The following is a 23622-nucleotide window of genomic DNA, read 5'->3' as shown; positions in this document are numbered from 1 at the left end:
TGGATTAACAGCCAAGCATAGGAATAGGCTCTCAACCAACTGATGCACTTCTCCGTTGCCATCCACACTGGCAAACCTATGCAAAACCTTTCGTAACTGGTCCTGTAGCAGATGCAACAACAGGATACATTGGCTCATTGTGTTGTCCTCTCTTGACTTCCTTTGTGAAAACCTCAAAAGAAAGTAGCATTTGTGTCAGGCATTTGACTATGGTCTATTTGTTCATCTCCATGGTCATACTTTTCCCAGTTGCAACCCCTCCTCTTTGAAGGACATAGTCAGTGATTGGTCTATATTGCTCAAACAGATGTCGCAACATGTAATAGGTAGAGTTCCAACGTGTTGACACCTCCTCTATGAGGACTTTAACTGATGCTGTATTAGCATGCTAAATGATCCTCAGCTGCTTCTGGGTTTTAAAAGAATGACTGAAATGAGGACAGATTATTTTGCAAGTGGCCAGTATGTCTTCTTCTTCAATGAGAAAGTCCTGCACAATCAGGTTGATGCAATGCACTAAACACAGGACCCTGAAATATCCACCATCTACCATGGCCTTGACTATGGCCCTCATTACGATCATGGCGGTTTGGCCCGCCATATTACGGACAAGGTGAGGGCAGCCAGCGGCAGCCGTCACCCACCGCCAGGCTCCCGTCATCAGGCAGCCTGGCTGCGAGTTGAAACACCATCCGCCAGGGTAGCCACGCTACCCTGTGGATAATGTTTCATTTCCTGCCAGCCTTTTCCTGGTGGGATATCCCGACAGGGAAAGGCTGGCGGAGGGGGTGCCCTGGTGCACCCCTGGGGGCCCCTGCACTGCCCATGCACTTTGCATGGGCAGTGCAGGGGCCCCGGTGCAGAGCCCCATCGCGCAGGTCACTGCCCGATCTGTGCGATGGGTGCAACTGCACCTGCCGCACAGAGGCATTGACAGGGGCTCCATGTGGAGCCGCCGTCAATATCCCGACCGAGCCTTTCTGTGAGCCGGTGGGCGGAAACAATGTTTCCGCCTGCCGGCCCACAGAAAAGTTCATTATCTGGCCGGCGGGGTTCCGGGGTCGCTGGCGGTCAGTGTTTTGACCGCCAGCATGAACACTGCGGTTGTTTCCGCCGTGTTCATAATGACCACCTATATCACTGCCACTGTCAGTGGCAACAAATCCAATTTGTAGACCTCTGGGTCACATCTATTCGAACACCTTGCTGTTAAAGGCTTCCAAGACCTGCAGATAGCTGTTACCTAACTCCCACAAAAGAAATCCATTATGCAGTGATACACATGTAATCAGTTGCTTGACAACTGGGCCACATGTCTGTCGTCAGGTGAATGATGTGAACAGCACTCTGCTGCAAAGCTTGTCCAACCAAATATGGCACATTGTAGAGTTCGGAACGGACTGGTCACACGTGGTGCGGTCTGGCAAAATATAGACACAGAGACCCAATGCTGTTTAGTGGTAGTGCGTTACTGCCTGTACGGAGCACGCCCACGTTATTTATTACTGGTGCGGAAAACTGTGCAGGGCTGAACCAAAACCCCGCAACCAGGTGAGGGAAACCATGAGACCACCTCTGCCCTGATGCTTGAGGTGGTACACTACATCCCTCCCCAAAATGAAATGAATAACAAAACAAATAAAATATTATCGTTAGAAACATGCACTGACAACCTATACACTGCAGTTGAAAACTTGAGAATGACTTGCCATAGACTTTGACTGAGGTGCAGGACTGCCCTCACACGAGGAAGTTCTTTAAGCACATGGAAGGCTTGGGATTGTCTTGTAGGTAGTACCTTGTGTGCTCTTGAGCCCCAGGGTGGCGAAGACAGTTGCAGAGTCATCACTGCTTTGGCTGTCTGAGCCGGATATAGATGGTACATCCTGGTCAGGGCTCTCAGGGCCTTCCATTTGGGTGGGCCTTGGTGTAGAGTGAGGTGTGTCATCATCAAGTAAGGTTAGGCCACTGGGCCCAAGAAATCCTTGGATGTCTTCTCGAGCTAAGCCACGTGCTCTTCTGAAATATTAAATGTTTCTCATGAACTCTTTACCTCTTCGTTGGGCTGTAGTCCTCATGCCCATTCACCTGGTGACGGCCCACTGCTGACTCTCGAAGGGCAGCCAGAACTTGCTATAGGAGTACTGGTCCTTTATGGATACCAGGTCACTGGGATGGATAGATGATGACTGGGCGTTCCGGCTGACGCTGGCACTATTGTTTGTCCTTTCCCTTCGCTGTTTCACTTGTTCTTCAATCAACAAGAAAGGCGCCCACCTTGGATGATGAGGGATAGTGCCAGCCACTGCCCACCCCAAGCTGGCAAGTCCTGCAGCTAGCCAAGTGGTGGAGTTGGGGGTCTGCCGGTATTCTCAAAGGAACCCATATATAGCTCTTTCCATAGGTTTGCATGAGCAATGCAGATGTCTTTGTTGAGTGTTCGCATAAAATGTTCAATCTCTCTGTTAGCCTGGGGCCATATTGGTGTTATTTTCCAGTGATGCATGCCCCAGGACTGGAGGTATTCAACAAACTCTTGGCCTTTGGAAGGGTGGGCCATTGTCGGTTCTCAATTCCTTTATCGCTCCATGTGTTGCAATCATCTCCTCCAGCTTGGCAAGGACATCAGTGGCAGCTTGAGACCCCACTAGCAAGACCTCTGGGTATTTAGTGTAGTCATCTATTAGGACAAGGGTATACGGTCCATCTGGTAGGTGGCCAAAATCAAAACTGGCGCACTCCCAGGGTTGCTGGGGTCCTGGTTCAGTGAGCACTGGAGCTGGTGCTTCAGGTACTTGACACTTGCAACCACTGGCACACCTTCACTGCGGATTCTACCATGGCATCCATTTGCAGGAACTGAACCTTTTTTCTGAGTCTATTCTTGGTCTTCACAATGCCCTTGTGGCCATGATGGACTAATTTCACTGCTTGGTCTGTCAAACTTCAGGGAATCACCAATCGTGGTCCTTTCAGCAGGCAGCCTGGGGAGTCCATCAATAGTTCATGTCAGACATTTCATAGGGCTTCCACAGTCTTTTGGGCTTTGGGAGTCCTCTGCAACCAATGTTTTTTTAGGGTATGCCAGCGGCCTGACTGAACTGCAGCAATAGCCAATTGTAAGCATTCATCCTTCTGTGTGGCTGAGACAGTGACATCGAGTGACAGCGGGAGTTGCCTGGAGCGCTCCGCCACATAAAAAACATATTCCCCTGTTTCCTCAGCTTTGTCTGCCTCCTTCTGAGTTGCGGTCCTGGGGTGAAGGGAGAGACAGTCGGCTGGACTTGTTGCACCCGGCCTGTATTCTACTTTGCAGTCATATTCTTGTAACTGAAGCATCCACTTTTTGATCCATGGTGGCAATTTATGCTGATCCTTGGAACAGGGGCACTAGGGGTTTGTTGTCAGCAATGACCACAAACGGGTGTCCATAGACATATAGGTGGAAGTGTCTACAGGTCCTGTGTATAGCGATGGCTTATTTTTCTATCTGAGAGTATCTCTGCTCTGTTGCTGTGAGGGATCGGCTGGCATAAGCCACTGGGGTTCATTCACCATAATGTTGCTGTTGGGTTAGGACAGCACCAAGCCCTGTCGGGCTGGGCTCAACCACAATGGTGCTTGGCTTTAGAGGGTCGAGTTGGACAGGGTTGCATTCGTGGACAGTGCTTGTTTTGTTCTTTTGGAATGCCTCATCTTGAACTGTTCTCCATATCCATGGAGTGGTAGCTTTGGTAAGTTGGCGGAGCAGCTGGGTAAGGTTGGAGAGGTCAAGTATGAACTACACACAAATGTTTACCATTCTAAGGAAGATTTACACTTCAGAGATGTTGGTGAGCAGGGAGGCTTCCTGTGCGTCATGCACATTCCTGGGGTCTGCTGCTACTCCTTAAGTGGAAAACGTGTAGCTGATAGACTGCTTCATGAACTCACACTTTTCTCTGTGGAGGGTCAACCCAGAATCTTGGATAATTTCAAGGACTCTTCTTAGGTTCTCATGGTGTACTCTCACTGTTTTGGCAAAGATCAGAATGTCGTTGCTGATGTTGATGACACCCTGTAGGCCAAAGAACATTTCTCAAATTATATTTTGGAACACCATGCCGCATTGGATATTCTGAAGTTGAGGTGGCGATACCTTCTTAGGCCTACATGGGTGGAGAATGTTGTGATATATCTTGAGCCAGGGTGGGGAGGCAGCTGGTGAGAGCCTGAGGGGAGGTCAACTTTAGAGAACCATTTGGCACTTTTAAGTTCTCCTAGGATGTCATAAATCATGGGGGTTAGATGGCGTTCTCTCTTGATTGCTGCATTTGGGAGTCTGGTGTCCACACAAATACGCACTTTGTCTAGCTGTCTCTGTTTCTTTGCCACCACGATCAGAGATACTCATGGTGTGGTGCAGACTACCTTTTCGAAGTTGCGAGCTTTCTCTAATTCTGCTAGATCTTCCTCTACCTTAGGCCTAAGGTGGAATGCAATCTGTCTGTGTTGCAATGCTACTGGCTGGATCATTCGATCGATGTGCACCTCTTTGCTTTCAGACACCTGATGCCTTGGAAGATTCCTTCAAAGTCTGCTAGAATGTTTGCTAGCTCTTTCATTTGCACTCCAAATGCAAAGGATATGAGATTCAGGGACTTGGCTGTGTGAACACTGACTTGCATGCCAAGGTTGGCGCCTGCTACGTATATGGTAGTGTTCATGCTTGTCCCTTCGTGGGACACCGGATACTTAAAGCACTCCAGTATGGGTAGTGGCTGCGACTGACTGTAGGCAAACACTTTTACTCTGGCTTTTTCCAGGCGCGGCAGTTGGGCCAATGCATGGTAGGTTTCTATTCCCCCCAACAGACAGTAACAAATCTGCACCTGTGATACAAGTGGTGTCCTTATATTAAGGTCTTAAAAAAGAATAACGCACAGTTGTTGCCCACCCTGGGCTCTTGTGCACTTTTGGTATATAAATGAGCATATGTATCGGAATAATAGCTGCTTATTTGCAAAGCATATGTATCTGAATAATAGTGGTTTATTTGTATATCAGGGATGTGGTTTATTTGTACATCAGAGTTATGTCTGCACTGATTTCTAATATCATCAAACTCTGTTTCTCGGGGTTTAGGTATGTTAATTACTACTCTGTCCGGAAACCTACTGATGTCTTGTCAAATATGAGAAATTAGACTCATGACTCAGCCATGTGTTCTTCTCACATGGCTTTCTGACAGCTCTCGCTGTTAAGCTAAACAGATGATCGAGCTGCGTGCTGAACATACGTGGAGCTCTCCAGCTGAGAGCCGCATGTTTTTGGAATGAGACGGCATTGGATGTACTCAAACCGTGCCCCAGCAAAATCTCAGTGCTTTGCCTCAAGACTTCTGGCGATGCGTTCCCTAATAACGACTCAAGCGATTTCCTGTCTACATTTCAAGAGGGCTCGGGGACCCATTTACAATTAAGAAAAAGAAACAAAGAAGCAAAAAAAAACACCTACTAAGCGACAATCTGTTTCCCGGCTCGCATTCCAAATAAAGCACCTGTACCTGCAACAAAAGAAAGACGGAAAATCAAGACAAAAGGTACAAATTTATGTTTATTCTGAAAAAACAAACGACTAACAAAAATACTGTTAAAGACTTTGCTAGAAATAACCTCTAAGAGACTTAGCTAAACTGCAGAACTATTTTGTTTTCCTTTTGGCTGCGGGAGTTATTTAAAAGGCTATTGTTGACAAGAACCTATATTTGCCTGAAATAATTTTCTCCTAATAATTTAGTTCAAAGGTGATGTGAAGCAAAATCACAGTATTCAGGTACTCAAGAAATGATCCTACTTGGCAGGTACATAACTCTTTAAACAATGCTCTATGTATTAGAGTATCTATGTTTTTGGTGATACGTGTATTCTGTTTCCATTAGATCATTGGGCTGATCAATATAAAACCATCCTCCACTCATCTACCAGATAACAACAGTCGCCAAACCCAGCATGGGCCTCATGGCATCTCTTTACAGTACATGATCCTCAAGTTGCCTTGCACATATTTAAAGCACCAGGGCTGAAGGCTGGGTTTGGGAGACTTTTTTTAATCAAAGAGAAATAAGAGGTAAATGAAGGGACTTAAGGCACTTATAGTCTCACTATTGGTCAACAACTTCAAGTAGACTATGACAAGCTAAGGGTCCTCCTCTCTCCTCTTGATTGAAGTACTAAGGTGTGCACTTATGTAAACAAAGCTATAGGTGAGGTCAGAAGGTGAAAGTTGGTTTCACATCGTCTCTGTCAGGCCTTCGCACCTCTTTTAAGGTAAGAGTTGCAATCAAGTAACTTGTCAGATAGATGCACATGTATCAGTGGTTGCAAGAACTGGATGTGGTCCCTTGTGGATTTGACACCGGAGGAACGGGCGACGTGTGGCTTAGGGAGGCCTGACAGTGAAGACGGTGTGTATGAAAATTCTGCGATGTCATCATCCATGTCTCTAGGTTCGTCTACTTCCACAGTCAGCACATGGACAATCACTTTTGACGGCTTTCTTTTAGATGATCTGCAGACCTTGGTGAAATGATTATACTTGTTGCACACAGTGCACTTCTTGCCTCTAGTGGGCATTCATTGGATCTGTGGGGTAGCTCTTCGCAATATCAACTGTATCTGCAGGACCGTCTGGACTCTGCGGGCCGTCTTGTTTCAGCTTAGGAGTGTTGGTGGTTTTGCGTGGTTGTATGCTATTGATGGGTTCTGACTTAATCAGCTCATGGAGGGCAGCTTCCATGTGAGATGCCCTCACTCTAGACAGTTCCTTGGACGTCCCCAGGGTGAGGATGGTTGTAGCGATTTCCCTGATTCTTGTAGTACTGTCTACCAAACTTTAGTTGATGAGCACCCCTGAATGATTTGTTCTCTGATCTCCTCCTGTTCATTACTGAAACCACATGTGCTTGTGAGTTCCTTAAGGCGGTTGTAAAATACGTCTAATGACTCTTCTGATTCCTGCTGAGCTTGTCTTAACACAAACTGTTGACAGTCCTTGTTCACCATGGGTTCAAAATGTGCATTCAGGGTGGTGTATGTTTTTGGGGTTGCTTCTACTAGAGTCTTGTAGATTTTGTGTATGTCCTTGCCACCCAGATGGAGCAGGAGTGCTTACCGCCTCTCTGCTGCAATATCAGCACTTTCAAAATAGAATTGGAGGCATTCTACCCAGTCCTTTCACATTGGAGCTTGTGAGGAGGGGACCCTTTCAACTATGAATGTTTGAATGACTGGGGCTGTGGCCATAATGTCCCTTTATGCGCAGCAGCTGATGATAGGCTTTCACCCTTTACTTGTGTAGGTGAGGTATTTCCGTTATCTTATAGCATGAGCACTGTCACGTGCAGTCGCCTGACCAAGGGGTGCTGGGCACTATGCGTGATAGGGTTGTTATGTGATGTTCAGGCATCTTGAAGGGGATTTTGTGGTCTCTACTGAGTGTCAATGTTTTGGTGGTCCTGCCTATCCCTTTTAATACTTGTCTCATTGACAGGCCTTGTGAAGTGCTGGGCTGTTTAGGCTGCTGGCTGCATAAGTTATGCCCCTTTTTTCGGGCAAGAGCCAGTTGCATGTGTGTGCTGGCCTGCAGGATGTCTGGGAGCCTATGTCCAGGGCCAAAGTTCCGTGGTGCTCTGGTCTGTGGCCAGCTATTCTGCAATGTGGCACTAGAGCCTGGTAAGCAAGGGCCCCTCATGTACTGCCAGGAGGGGGAGGGAAATGTACCCACATCCCTTGTGCTATCCCTCTGGTATGCACAGGTTCAGTGATTCTTCTGACCTCCTCTGCCCCTGTCCTGGATGCAAAAATGGCCATGCTGCGCACCGCCAGGTGGGTATGGGTAGGTGGGGCCGGCAGTACGCTGTCCGGGTCACTGACTGTCAGATCGTAGACTTAGGGATGCCAATAGAGGAGGCTGTGCACCAGCATTCTGCTAATGGGGTTTGTACAGAGTGGGAACAACAATCAGCCTTGTGGCCAGTGTAGAGTTATGAGCGTACCGGTCAGACATGTTGCGGGCCGGTAAAAAGAAGACACAGAGACCCAGTGAGTTTTGGTGATAGCGTGTAACTATTTGTACGCTGCACACCCATGTTATTTATTCCTGACCCAGGAGGCGGTACACTACACACATCGTGATGGAGTGCTGGAGTAGCAACTCTGACAAAATAGGTCTGGCTGGGAAGCGTCCATTTCAGACGATGACTGCCACATATTCTAAAAATCCCACTACTTCCACAAAAGAGAAAGGGAGAAAGTCCACTGCTAACACTTTAGCCAGATTCCAGTTGATGCTTTCTGTAAAGCTCTCACCCTCTTCTTCCACATCATCCCCCACATGATCAGAGCTAATTCCCCTCTCTCATCAAAACCACCACCTGCAGTAATTTTTTTAAGGTGCTCCTCCCACCAGATTGTGTGTTGTTTGGCCTCCAGTATCAGTGTGAACCAAGCTTACCTCAATGAACATGTGCGTGGCAAATGAAGCATATTGCAATGTTGTCCTCCTGCTTGCTCTTAGTAAAGAAGTCCCAAACTGGGGAGGAGAACTTTTTTGTGTGACCCTGGTACCATTGCCAATACCAAAAGAACTGAAGGTAGGTGGGTGTGTTGACAATTGGACCTCTGCAGTGCGTTCTTCAACTGAGGTAGTGGTAGAGAAGGTCTCAGCGGGGGTCTTCCAAATAGGGAAGCTGGCGGTGTGGAGGTGCTGGAACTAGTGCCACATCCCTCTGAGAAGATTGAATAGAAGGGGGAAAAGTTGATATTCTCTGAGCCAGCTTCTATGACAATGAGTGGCTTGTCCTCCTCCTCCCCTTCCGTAATTCTAAGGCTTTTCAGAACCTTCCTTTTTCCTTGTCTCTCCTAGTGGGTCTGGGACTCAGCCAGCATCCAATTCATGTCCAGATCATCAGACAAGATGTTGGAATACCCTTTTTTTCTTGCTGGAGATCAGGAAGCTAATGGTTCAAGAAGAGGTACATCTTACTCAGCAGGAAGCTCAACCACCTGTTCTACTCCTACTTTAGAAAGAACTATTGCTGGCTCCAGCTGGTATTGTAGTCCACATTGCTCAGTTTCCCTGTGATGATTGGGTAGTAGTTTGTAGCTGAGACAGCTTCAATTCAGACTTACTGCTTCTCACCATGATTGCAGTGATTGCTTCACTGAGAGACATGGCCTTGGGCTTAGGCTGGGTTGGTGCCATCATTGCAGGAGTGTTGCTCCCAGTTTGCTGCCCGGAAGATGGTGCGGCAGGCCCACCACGTTTCCTGAAAAAAGTGGATGGTGGCATGCAAGTGGTGGAAATCTGCTTCTTCTTCTTCTCCTCCTCATTGGCCACTTTCTTTGCAGGAGCACCTTTCTTTGGGGTCATCTTCAAGCTCTGTCAGTTGGCACTTAGCTGCACAAGCAGAAGCAGAGGTGTCACGTGCTCTGGACATGTCACTTTGTGCCGGTCTTCTGTCTGTCAGTAGTGTGGATGATATCTCTTGTGCACCTAAAAACACACAGACAAGAAACACATGGGATTTTTGCAGTTTGAATTATTTATAATACAGACACTATCATTTTGTGAGGTTATCCCAAATAATTAACAAAAATAGTGTATCGACTATCGATTCCAATTCACACTATAACATATTTCAATCAGGAAAACAACATACAGATGTAACTGTTTACTTTATGTGTATCTAGAGGGGGGTGCAGGGAAAATTTAATAATCCTTAAAAAATAAATGCTGTTGTGTGTCTATGGCAGGCAGGGGTGAGGGGAAAATGGAATAATCCTTAAAAAATTAATGCTGGCGTGCACCTATTGCGGTCAGGGGGTGCAAGAGAAAATTGAATATTCCTTAAAAATTAATGTTGGTGTGTGCTTTTGGCAGGCAGAGGTGACAAGAAAATTGAATAATACTTAAAAAATGAATTCTGGTAAGTGCCTATGGCAGGCAGAGGGTGCAGGGGAAAATGGAATAATCCTTAAAAAATTAATGTTGGTGTGCGCCAATGGCAAGCAGGGGTGCAGAGGAAAATGACATAATTCTTAAAAAATGAATGCTACTTTGTGCCTATGGCAGGTGAAGGGTGCAGGGGAATATGACATAATTCTTAAAAAATGAATGCTGGTGTGTATCCATGCCAGGTGGGGGGCAGGGGAAAATGACATAATCCTCGCAAAATGAATGCTGATTTGTATTTGTGGCCTAAGTGAGGACCTATGGCAGGCGGGGTGGAGGGAAAATGAAAAAAAAAGTGTCTGTTGATGTATCACTAGGGACTATGAGAAATCCATTGGGATTCAAGGAGGTACAGGGAAAAATGGAAAAATGCTTATAAACAGTGTTCATATACTGCAATGCCCCTCAAGCACATTCACCTGATATCAGGGAAAAAATACAAATATGAAAAAAAAATGGCTTAACCCTCTTCTATCAATATCCCTAGAAAATGGCTTTGAAAACTGGAAAAAAGGATTACTATAAACTAGATAGCTGGCTGAAAATGACTGCCGCCCACAAGGTCAAACAACAACAAGCAAGGAGGTGTGGACAACAAAGAACACATGAAGGCTATGGCAAAAGCACACTGACTGGCTACACCAAATGGTCGCCCACCACGTGGTCATACAAACAACAAGAGCAAGCAAGGAGGCATGCAGAACAAAGAACACATGCAGGCTTATGGCAAAAGCACACTGACTGGATACACAAAATGCCTGCCGGCCACATCGTCAAACAACAAGAGGAGCAAGCAACAGACCTGCCAAACTTGGAAACTTTCCACAGTGGGATCCTTTAGCTGATTCACAGGAGTGGTCGTTGCGCACAGGAATGCGTCATGAGAGTTAAAAGACGAAACATGACATGTTTATTTTGAGAATTACCAGTTAGTTTATTAATTGCTGCATGAGCATTAACTGTGCTTTAAATCATAACATTATTGTAAACATTTAAGTACTTTATAAACATTAACTGCTCTGCTGGATATTTGTTACAGACAGGGATTAGAAACACTTAAAAACAAGCCAGTTTTTTAAAGGAAAGATGCAGTAGCTTGGAACTTGTAGGAACATGCCTAAAGACTCTAGCTTTTAACTAAGGAGTCCAAAAAATAAACAGAATATCTCTGCTTGTCTTTATAAACAAATACAGCAGAAGAAAGAGAAGCAAACACTGTAATCTCCTGCTCTGGAAGGACTTCCCGCAGCTAAGCAACAACAAGTTCCTGTCACACCTTCATCTCCTTCATCTTGCCAGAGAGAGGTGTGAAGAGGTATGATTGGGACACATATCTGAGAGTATGCCAGGAAAATAGACTTTCTCAGCTTTAGTTCTCTCATTGTTTATACCAATGAATAACAAGCATTTGTTATGCAGTGGGTCTCGCATTTGCTCGAGTTAGAGCTATTAGCGTTGTAAACTCCTAACCGGGCTTTTCTTGCCACATAAACTGATAATGAAAAGTAAAACAGTTTCACATATGCAAGCCACCGATCGCCATGAGGGGGAAGGAGACACAGAAAAGGAAACAGAAGTTCACTCGCAGTGAAACGTAACGACAAAAGTGCAATTGTCCATGTAGCCAGCAAAAGTAGAATTATCCATGTAACTTGTAAAAGTAGCGTTATCCATGTAACAGTGTCGATGTCATGCAAAGCACTCGACTACTGCCCAGCGAGGTCACGCTGCGTAGAAAATAAAAAGAAATATTGCAGAAGTCATTCAGAAAACACAGAGCCTCGTATGATTTCAGTAGTTTACCGGTGCTGTAGAGGAGGGCTAAGCACTGGAAAAGGTATGACGTATGCATGCCTTTCGCTAATGAAATTGAGCAAATTTTAAAAGGCAAGCCCACAAACCAACCAAACTGATGAGCGTGGTTAAAATGCCACACAGAGATTGCAACAGGGGCCGGAGCGCTTGCGCGTGCGCTCAACCCTAAAATTGAAAGTCAATAAAAGAAGCACCATCCTAGGAACATAAAAATTGGTTAAGCAGGGAAGCAATGATTGATCCCAGGTTTTCGATTTTCATTACAATTCAGCCACCAACTGGGCATGTTTTTCTAACCTGGAAGACGAGATTATAGCGCAGGTGACAGGCAGAATTCATCTTCTTTTTGACGGTCTTACGAGCGCTTTCTAAAAGAGAGAGGCTGGTCTGTGTTGTCATCTTACAGCATTACTTAGGTCACAGTATGCTATAAAATGACTTACTGTGTTTTAGTTAACCTGAGGCCTGCACGACAACCATACATCAGTGCTTGGTGTCACTGAGGGATGCTGGGTAGAAGCACTGGAGCTGCTTGCTTCTGGTCTCTCAACAGACTGACTAGCGTTGTGCAGTATGATGAGGCGGGTGTAAAGTGGCGACAGTGATATGAGCACTTTATTAAAGAGAGAGACTGAACATTCCATTGCCATCTCGCAGCATAACACTGCACCCGTGAAGACAACTTTGCGCATGCTCTTCATGGTTGGCCTGACTAAAATTAAAATTAGCAGAGGCGCTTCTTAATCAAGTGTCAGTCTGAACTCTCGACCTGCACATTATAAAACATGTTCAGGTCAGTGGCTCATCGGCCATCCTGCTAGCTTTTACAGGAGTGCCACAACCAGGGTACGAATACATTCCTCATTTTACTGTGATCCGCTGTCTCCTCACTTTTAAGGTGATGAAATGGTGAACTATAAAGGAGCTCAGCTCACACGCATTCCCGGCATATTCCACGCTCCACAATACCTCAAGGAAAAACAGCATTATCTGCTCTTGTACCTTCCTTTTGACACACTAAGAAGCATTATTAGTGCTACTAAGGAGCTTGTTGGTAAGCAAACGATGGGTGGGGATTGTGAGACATGTCAAGATAATATGAGGGTATCTCAAAGAAAATATATGTGGCAATCTAGAGTTCATTTGACGTTCCATTAATTCACACACTAGTATGCTACGAAACCACGACTTACTGTCTTTTAATTAATATGAGGCCTGGTGCTGCCCGACACGCATAAATTAACGGTGTCATTGGCTTCCACTAGGCAGAAGCACTGGAGCTGCTTGCTTTTGTCAACTTGCTGACTAGTGCTGCACAGTGAGTATTTTGGGGCAGGCGAAAAGTGGGGACACTGATCTACCTTGGTCCGACTTGGGACACATGACAATTCAACAGCAAGGAGGGATGGGCTAATAATCAATTTGAGAAGCAATCATTGGTAGCGCTATTCATGATTGATTAGATCTGTTTACGCTAATTCAGGGGCACAGGCAGTTTCAGGTACGTGCCTCATGATAAGGCAGGTGGCACTGAATTTTAAAAAGTTTATGCACACAGCCACAACCAAATCCAGCCCAATCCATCACCCGCCAGTGGTGCTTTTCCCCGCACAAATACGAAAACCTTTGCCCCTTTAACACGGGAAATCATCCAATCTGGCAACACTAAACCCAGGCATGGATTTATTGTGCGATACTGGCTGTTCACGGGGAGAACGTGTGAAGTGAGCAATATTGTGGAAGACACAGTACCACTGTGCGAGTTGGCAGGTATGAAGCAAAGACTCCTGGACTACAAAGAATACATGAAGGCCTATGGCAGAACTAAGCATACTGACTGGCTGCACAAAATGATCACAGGTCACATGCTCAAACAACAACAAGTAAGGAGGTATGGACAACAAAGAACAATGCAGGCCTTTTGACAAAAGCCCACTGACTGGCTGCAAAACATGGCTAAAGGCCACACGATAAAACAATAACAAGCAAGGGGGCATGAGCAACAAAGAACACATGCAGGCCTATGGACACTGACTACACAAAATGGCCACCAACAACATGGCATGGAGAACAAAGACAAAATGTTGACCTATGGCAAAAACACAAACACACACACACAGATGAATGGTGAATAATTAAGAAAACACTACCATTAGTTCAGCATTGCTAAAAAAGAAAATTAAGTCAGGTATGACCATTTTTACAACACAAACATCCCCCCAAAATAATATTTTTGCAGCCAAAACGTGAAATTCCAAAAAAACATATTTTTCACATAATCCAATGCCATCCCTGGCCTCAATCAGAGATGTTTTAATACAACATATACCACAGAAACAGTTGTTTCATATACCCAGTGACTAGTACTGGCTGAATGGCCCATGGACCACCTAGGCCACATGGTAGAATAAGTGAATAGTGCAAATTTCACAAACATGGATAAAATGTACTTAACTTTGCAACTTTTTTCCCATATAAAGGATAAAAAATTGAATGCAAAAAAATACTGGGCCCCTAATGCAAACCCAGGCCACCCACCACAACCACAATCAAATTAAAATTGAATAAAAGTACAAATAAAAACACTGGTGCATGCCTTCTATCAAACAACACTCTTATTCAAACTTTTCTTTATTTACTTGTTGTGATGTCCCAAAAACAAAGTCCTTAAAATTCAATAGTAGATATGCAGCAGGAATTGCAGACAAACAGAATGATCCTTTCACCTTGAAATCAAAATAAAAAGTGAATAGGAGATGGGCAAAGCACTGGGAGGAGCCTGCTGGGCAGGAAGAGGGAGTTAGGGTCTCTGGAACACTTCCTTCCTGTTGAAAAAAAACAAAACAAAAACATGATTTTTGCATTAAAAAAACAACCTGAACTGTCTGTTCGAGTAGAATATCAACTCAAGAAAGTATTTATGAGTTGGTTTCTCTGCTTCTCGATTAGAAAATCTACCCGAGAAGCAGCTGCTCGACTGCTCGTGATCACAAGCATCACAAAATGGCAGTGGAAGACTCTGTGGCAGCCGGAAATCAGGTTAGCAGGTGGCAAATCTCATTGGTATTCATGAGTGAAATTTTACCAAGCCTCGCATGTGTGAAAGGGAATATAATTCCACCACGCACCTTATGGCATAATTTGGCAGGAACTCTTCATTATACACATAATGCAGATTTACTGAAATTCCACCAACTCCGAGAATGGCATTATATCTCCGCCCAGGCCTACAAAAAATTCTTATACTGTGAGATACTAAAAAGAACCTACAGTACCCATCAAGCGCAGATGCAGGCAGGAGCGGCCCCTTACATTATAAAACTGTGGGGCCAAATTTGTGACCTATTTACAAGCACTGTGAGAAGAGGCATAGCTCTCAATTGTGGTCCATAATCAATAGCATTTATAATGGGCCACAATTGAGAGCTCTGGCATGAGTTTATCACACTGCCTGCAACTGCAAGTGGGTATGTAAGCAATTTAATGAAAAAAACTAAAAAGCCAACTTACCCACTCCCTCGTCCTCATGATTGGTCCTGCTGCAGTTGGAGGCAGCAAGAACTCTTGGAGCCACGCCTCTAACTAATCCTGATGCTGCTCTCATGCTGCTGGTAAATGTTAGGCAGCATGAGAGAAGCACCAGGATTGGCTAGAGAAGGCTGCCTCGATGTTCCATCAGGCACTGGGGGCCTGTGCCTGATCTCCACCCAGCTGTCTAAGACAGCTGGGTAGAGAGGTTTAGAATGTACATGTCAGGCTGCCCGTCGTAAGACAGCCTTCCAAAGTGACATGTGCATTTTAAAATGGAGCAGCTACTACCACTGCTCCCTGCTGCCAGTCAGAACCTATGACCCTGCACAGTGCTGCCATTAGGCTGAGCTGAAAAATGAAATGGTAATGACATCTCTTTGTTCCTGTTTTTTCATACTTGCTGCGCTGTCAGCAGGTGGGTGATGCTCCTCTGCCCTAAGGGAGGAACCGCCTCTGGGTGCACTACTACTAATGTTAGTTACACAGGTCTGCTATTAGTTCTGTACAGAACCCCAGCAATCTTGTCTTTCCTCTTTCTTAATGCATCAAAATAGTTCATCAATGTAGAAATGGTAAAAGCTATTTATTATTTATTACAATTTTATATTATTGAGAAACCCGGGATTATGTATAATGTTATTTTTAAATTTGTACATCAGTTTTACTTTGGGTGTAGTGTTGTATGAAACAAATGCAGGAAAATACCAAGAGAAAAACCACAATCCATACCAGATCCATGAACTTTCAAGATGACTGCGGAACAGTTGATTGATTGAGAAACTGTAAGGTAAAGCAAGCAAGTGGTATATTTCAAAAGGGATTATGCACATCTAATATAGCACCCATCATATACAGAGGCAGATAATACACTTTCTTTAATAAAATGAAGATTTCCCTGCATAATATTTGGAAAGTCTGCTTTTTCCACATGGAAAAATAGGATCCTAAGATGGAAACATCGATCATCGTCTGGGACATTACCTACTGTCTTTATTTCACAAATTTTGCCTAAAATACAGGAGAATGAGGTACGAAAAACACATTTGATAAAAAGATAAAAAGGGAGGCACCAACTTTTACTGAATGTGTTTGTATTTTGTGAACCAACCTATGTACTAATAAGTCAGTGTACAAAATACAGAGTAGCAGTGGTTAACAATTTGACCAAACTCATTATTATGCATTAGGTAGGTTGCAAATCGCAACCCACTAAAGTTGTCCACAATCACAATGATGGTGGCCTGCTGGGATCAGCAAACAACCATGTCTGTGTTTGCTTTTAAGTAAAGCAACCTTTACTATTGAAACCAGTTTTTCCAAAAGGAAAATGGTATATGTTTGAAAAAATGAAAAGTTAAACAAACCTTTTTTAGGACTAGTACTCCTAAAATACGTTTTAGTCAACATTCACAAAGGGAAAAGGTTCAATGGGGACCCCTTCCTGTTTGGAAATGGCTTACCACTACCTTTAAGTTGGTGGTAAAATAACAATGTGTTGTGACCATATTTTGGTTGCAAAACATTAAAACATACCATAAGGAATAAGTATTTGGAATGGATGCTCTAATTCCTTATTGTTAGCGATTTGTAAAGTCTTTTCGCATTGTTAATTGGGTTTAGTACATTTCGAAAAGTGTTCTAGCAATCATAAACCCTTACTGAATCTGAGGGTTTGCAACCATTGAAAGACTTTATACATGAGGCCCAAGGAGTTGACCATGAGATGTTCTGAAAATTGTTCTACATTCATATTCTTTTAAACATCATGCCACCCAAAGCTTTGGGTGATCTGGAAAAGCAGGATATTCCACTGCCAATATAACATCTTTAGTTATTCTCAAAATTGAGAAGAAAACACCTAAATAAGTAAACCACCTGGCTGAAAGATCCAACATTTTAATGTCAGAAACTCTTTTGAATGAAATCAAACTAAATAACATACTTAACATAATATATTTAACTTTGCTGACAAAGCTTTTAACATTTGAGAAATATTGTCTGACAAAAAAACCTGTTCAAAACAGTATTCACATCCCATAATGAAGTATATTTAGAAGCAGGAGGAATTCTCATCCTTATTCCATGAATTAATTTGCAAATCAGAGGATGTTTCTCCACAGGTTTCCCTGAAATGTTCTGTGATGTATCCAAATTGCTGATCTATTTATGTTTACAGTTCTGTAAGACCTCCCTGAAGCTGCTAGATGCTCTAACTAATTTGCTATTGACGCAATATTTGCCAAAATAAGATCTGAACTTGAGTCCATGCACCGGCGTACCCAGGAGGCCAATGCTGAATTGTTGACACTGGAAGTGCCTTGCGCCAGTGTTGGTTGATGAAAGCAAGCATGTCTGTTGAAAATCCTGGGCCAGACCACACTGACCAGACATCTTCCAAGCAATGTATTGGAGCTTGCCTGAGATTACTGACCCTGAGGGTTCTGGAGAAGTCGTGGCAAGGTAGAAATAACTGGAACATCAATTGACACTTGAAGGAGATCCAGAAACCACATAGGGGGTAGCCAATAAGGAGATATTATGTCCAGAGAAGTTAGTTCCCTCCTGACCTTGGCAAGACAGCGCAAAGTCATTAGAAGAGGAGGGAAAGCATAAAGTAGACCCAGTGTCCACGGATGAAGGAAGGCATCTGATGACAGAGCCATTGACTGTGACCTACAACTGTAAAATTGGGGCAGTTGTGCATTCAGTCTGGCTGCGAGAAGATCTGTGGCGAAGGATCCTCAAAGATTCTGAAGATACAGGAAAACTGCAACATGTAATTTCAAATCACTGAAGTTTCTTAGATGATGAGAACACCAGTCTGCTTCTGAGTTTAGAGAGCTGGGAGGGTATTCTGCTTTTACTAATATGTGATGCTGAAGATATTATCCCCATAATTGTTTTGCAAGATTCACTAGAGTCTTTGATCAAGTACACCTTAAGTAGTTGATTTACCTTTCCACTGTGAAGATGTCCATTCTGAGTGGAACAGAACAACAAGCATGATTTCTCGTGTAACATTGGATCGCAAAGGGACCTGCAAGAAGCTCTTAGTAATTTATGTGCATGGACGACATTCTTTGACCATGTTCTGCCAGTCAAGAACAGGTCGTATTGAGCATCCCATCCAGACATATTTGTATTGGTTTCTAATAGTAGAAAGGTGCTAGTGCTGAATAATGACCTGCTGTTCCAAGCCAGGTTTTACACCCATGATATTGCTTCCTTCTTGGTTTCCTGATCCAGTGGTCCAGAGTAGCCCAGCCCTTTTTCTAAGTGTCAAGTTTTTACTCTCTGAAGGGTTCGATAATGAAGTGGACCTATAAACACAGCTTGTGTTGATGATACCAGCAGTAGTGGCTGGTAATCCCTAAATGTGGTAGGGCGTAATACTTGCCATGGTTTCACCTCATTGTTTTCAAAATTTGTCTTGGGTGCCCTCACACACAAATGTACCCATACACTCACACCCACTGTTTCTCGCTCATAAACGCACTTGCATACACTTACACTTTCACAATCACTGACCCCAGCTCACAACTACATGTGCTTAGGGGCTCCAATATGAACTCCTGAAGTACAAGTGTTCTTTGACCAGGCCTTTGACCCTGATGCAACTGCAGCTGCTCCACTATTTATAAAAGAAGCTTTAACACTGAAGTGAAAGCTGTTGAAATGAAGTAGTACTAAACTTTAACTATGCAACTTGCAATACCCATGTTTTTCACTAGGTTGCACTGATGGATTAAATGCAGATTCTCACCTCATAGTGAAACACACTTTATACCTTTCAGCTGCAGAGTGATTTAACAAATTTGTGCTGTGTATGTAAAATTCTTTTCATTTTTTTACATTTCAAATAATCTTTATTGATTTTTAGATGTATATGTATAATACAAACGTAGGGACAGTTCGTGAACACAAATAAATAAGAGACAGAGTGTGCTTGGCATTAATAATGGCATAACATTGGTATAGTTGATCTTAATAAGCACAGTAGTGGGTACAGAAGATACAATGGGAGGGGTTCAGCTTGTCTTTAACATTCGCATTAGTATTAACACATATTCCAAGCGGCAAACAAACTGAATAATTGGTACCCTAAGACAGTTCTGTAAGCTAGTGGTTAAATTAACATTAAAAAAAACATTTGCAGGTTGTTTTATATGCAGAGTGGAACAAACATTCTACACTCGAAGTAGCCAGCAAAATCATTACAGTACGCAGGTGGATCTAACATCAAACAATGAATTCAACTGAGTTTGGATATTGGAGGTTGTAAATGTGGGGAAATCAAGGTTGCACTCATTTTGGGACATATAAGTCAGGCGTCGGTGAGAGGTAAATGGGTCTATGGTGGTTCAAAGAGGAGTTTCGTAGCATCAAGTGAGTCCCACATGGGCCTAAGACATGGGCGACAGGGAGAGCATTGTAAGGAGATTTTTCCACCCCTTTCAGAAATGTGAGCCATTCGTGCCACGTGTGGAATTAAACTGTGCTGAAGTTCTTCCAGTTAGTGAGACTCAGTCTACAGGCCAGGGGCAGAATTAGAGCTATATCTGCCTCGATCTTTATTTGAGAGTCTAGCTGTCCAAGAAGTATATTTGAGAATTTGTGAATGAGAGTAATACCTAATATGTTTTTGATAAATATAAAGATGTTATCCAGTAATTCTGGAAGATAGGGCAGTAAAAGGGCATGTGTGCTAAGACACTTATATGATCACCACAGTTCCAGCAATTGGGATCAGGGTAAGTTTGTGGAGTATTTCTGGCTTCCTGTAGCTTCTATGTATGATCATGTATTTGGTTTGAAACAGTATCAGTGATATCTTATTTGAAAAAGTGGATCTATAGATATGTTTCCAGTCATATATTATATTATATTGCTTTTAGAAGATTCTGCCTCCAATCTCCGCTCGTTATGAATTTGAGCTGTGTGTGATTTAGGCAGGAGTAAATTATATACTGTGGATCCTACATGTCCCACTTTGTATAGGCTTTTAATAAAAGCCAGGAGTGAGGGGTTATTCTTTAGTGTTGGGTGTTTTGATATCTAGACACTTAACCTTAAACATTTATAAAACCTGAAACCAGATTGTAAAGTAGGGAAAGGCAGTGGAAGATTACCATCAAAAATATATTTGATCAAATGTATTTCTTTTTTTGACCATTCAGGGCACAGTACAGGCTGACAATCAATTTAATTTTGGGATTGAGCCATAGAATGACAAATTAGGATTACGAATCTTTATTTTTGAGAGGTAGTCCACTCTAAGAATAGCTTTCTTGGTGTTATCCCTATTATATTTGGAGTGTAGGATATGGAGATTATGCATTTTTAGGTATGCACTAATAGGTTTGTTGTTTAGAATCGATTTTTCTATTTTTACCCAGACCGGCATATAGTCTGCCTCTTCAAGAAACCAGTTAGTACCTTGTTTAAATAAATATGCTGTTTGGTAGTTCCTAAAGTTAGGGAGACCTATACCACTATTTTCCTTACAGAGTCTATGTTTTTTTAGTGAAAATCTAAGTTTCTAGCCTTGCCATCAGAATTTATTAAAGATATTATTGATTTTTGAAAGGAAGTCCTGTGAAAGAGACAGAGGGAGCATACTAATTAGGTAGCTGACTAGGGGAGTAATTATCATTTTTAGTGACGCTGCCCTCCCCACATGACAGAAACTTTGGTGACTACCCATCTAAGAAGTTATTAATCTTTTTAAGTGACAAGTCTTCATTATACTTTAAAGTAGTAATGAGGTCACTGAAAAATTCTACCACTAAGTATTTAATCCAACCTGGTTGCCAAGCAAGGCCTGAGTCACCAGGGATATCCTTATTTCCTATATTACTGAAAGGTCTAACCTCAGATTTGTCCCTATTAAGTGTATAGCCTGAGACTTCAGCAAATTCTTGACTCAATGTTATCAACGTGGAAATAGAGTAGGGGGCATCTTTGGTAGTAATTAAGATATCATCTGGATATGCAGCTATTATTATGGTATGGTCACTGAACGATACCCTTGATATTTCCTTTTTCTCCCCTAAGTAGTGTAAGAAGGGCTCGAAAGCTAAGAGAAAGAAAGAGGAATAGAGGGGCAGCCTGGTCTCTGTCCTTGTTTCAAGAAGAATGTTTTAGATATGAAGCCCACCGCTCTAACCCTAGTGGTCGGATTGTGCTCGAGTGACATAATCATTCAAATGAGGCACTCACTCAGATTAAATATCTCCTGGACCAAATTTAAACAGTGCCAATCAACTTTGTTGAACGCTTTTCTTCATCGAGTTTGATTGAAACCGTTGGGGACATTTAGGGCCTCATTACGACCCTGGCGGTCATAGACCGCCAGGGTGGAGGCCGGATGTAGCACCGCCAACAGGCTGGCGGTGCTACATCAGGTATTCACAGCCGCGGTCGCCCAGCCGGGTCCGGCGGTTTCCCGCCGGATTTCCCCCGGCTGGGGGAATCCTCCATGGCGGCGCTGCATGCAGGGCCGCCATGGGGATTCCGACCCCCTTCCCGCCAGCCTGTCTGGCGGGAACGGGTGTTGTGGGGCCCCTGGGGGCCCCTGCACTGCCCATGCCACTGGCATGGGCAGTGCAGGGGCCCCCTAACAGGGCCCCATAATGATTTTCAGTGTCTGCTTTCGGAGCCGGCTTCCTCTTTGCAGGGGCTTTCCCGCCGGCCCAGCGGGAAAGTTGTAATGGTCCCCGCGGTCATTTGACCGCGGGGCAGTGTTTGGGCGGTTTCCGCCCGGTGGGCGGCGCCCGCCGCCCGCCGGGGTCGGAATGACCCCCTTAAAGTTTTTTTTTTTTTAGTACGTGACAGAGTATATGTGTGTTATCACTAGATAGCATATTCTTCAGAACTCCAACCTGTGAGGGGTGAATGAGTTTAGAAATGTATTTTGGAGTGTAGCTAAAAATATCATGACATACATTTTGTAATCCTGACTAATTAACAAGATTGGTCTGTCATTTTTTGGAAGCAGGGTGTCTTTCCCCTCCTTGGGGATCCCAGTAATGATAGCCTCCGCAAGAGTGCCTGTGACTTGCCCTGAGTTGGCAAAGTGGGTAAAGAGGGTTACCAAAGGCGGGATAGTTCTTGATGAGAAAGATTTTTAAAATTGTACAGTATACCTGCTCTTGTGCTTATGATTTTATTGTACACGTATTTTTTCTTGACAATCTCATTTAGTATGAGATTATCTTTAGTGGAAATGTCTCATTTTCTAAGTCAATGATTTTTTTCTCTAATTCTAAGAGCTTACTATTTGCATCTTTGTTCCTACTAGATTTAATTTTGATAATCACCCCCTTACTGTGGCTTTCAAGGCTTCTCTTCTAGTGGGATCAGAGGATTGGCTTTCTTTGTTATCTTTAAGGAAGGTCTGAATTGCGTCTTCAATGATTTGTACATTATTTTGGTGTTTAAGTAATTCATCTTGGATCACCATTGTGTTTGCTTTGAGTCTGGAGAGGGGTCAGTGATTGACATAGTTATGCAGGAATGGTCTCATATCAATCTTGGCTCAATTGTTGTTTGGTCAACCTTTCTAATGGAGTAGCCCGAGATTAACAAATAGTTATATGATTTGTGTGGAAATGAATAAGAAGTATTATCCCTTTCATCTGGATTTTGTGTTCTCTAAGCATCAATAAAATTTAATCTAGAGCATAGGTTCTTAAGAGCTTTATGGCTTTTGGTAGGGCGGAATGCGACTTGTGAGTTTCTGTCTAGTGTAGGGTCCAATTGCAAGTCTCCTGTGAAGGTAATTGGAGAGGAGTCTGGGATTATTTTGAGCTGGGCAGACAACTTATTCAAGAAGGATAGGTCATCCGCTGTCGGTGCTTAGAGATTGACCACACAGAACTCACTATTGCTTTTAGAGAGTTTTGATATGATCCATCTCCCTTGCTTGTTAGAAAGATTAGACACCATATTTATATTTGATTTCCTAGTGATCAAGGTCAGGACACTCATTTTTCCTAACTGCGGCAGAACATGCTACATCAGAGAATTGGTTATTTCTGAAGAAGTGATGTGCATGGAGTCGATTTTGGTTTCCTGAAGGAGGATGATATCCCCACAAAGTTTATATAAGTAGTCAATGATTTTCCTTTTTTTAACTGGGTGTTTAATCCCTTTTGCATTAAAAGATATTGGCCCTCATTCTGACCCTGGCGGTCCTAAACCGGCAGGGCCACGGGCAATGGAAGCACCGCCAACAGGCTGGCGGTGCTTCAGTGCCCATTCTGACCGCGGCGGTAAAGCCAC

The 23622-nt window shown here is 43.6% G+C and overlaps 1 long non-coding RNA gene across 1 annotated transcript in view; it reads right to left on the bottom strand.

The window, feature by feature from the left end:
• Positions 1-5582: 5582 nt before the first annotated feature.
• LOC138246042 (uncharacterized) overlaps positions 5583-23622 on the bottom strand; it is an 85540-nt gene continuing 67500 nt past the window's right edge. Inside the window, exon 2 of the long non-coding RNA XR_011194212.1 lies at positions 5583-9534. This is a non-coding gene — a long non-coding RNA (uncharacterized lncRNA). The remainder of the gene's footprint in view (positions 9535-23622) is intronic.

Source organism: Pleurodeles waltl, chromosome 7 (assembly GCF_031143425.1).
Source record: "Pleurodeles waltl isolate 20211129_DDA chromosome 7, aPleWal1.hap1.20221129, whole genome shotgun sequence".
NCBI classification, from domain to species: Eukaryota; Metazoa; Chordata; class Amphibia; order Caudata; family Salamandridae; genus Pleurodeles; species Pleurodeles waltl.
The sequence above is the reverse complement of the archived record's forward strand: the minus strand, read 5'-3'. Positions and strand labels throughout refer to the sequence as shown.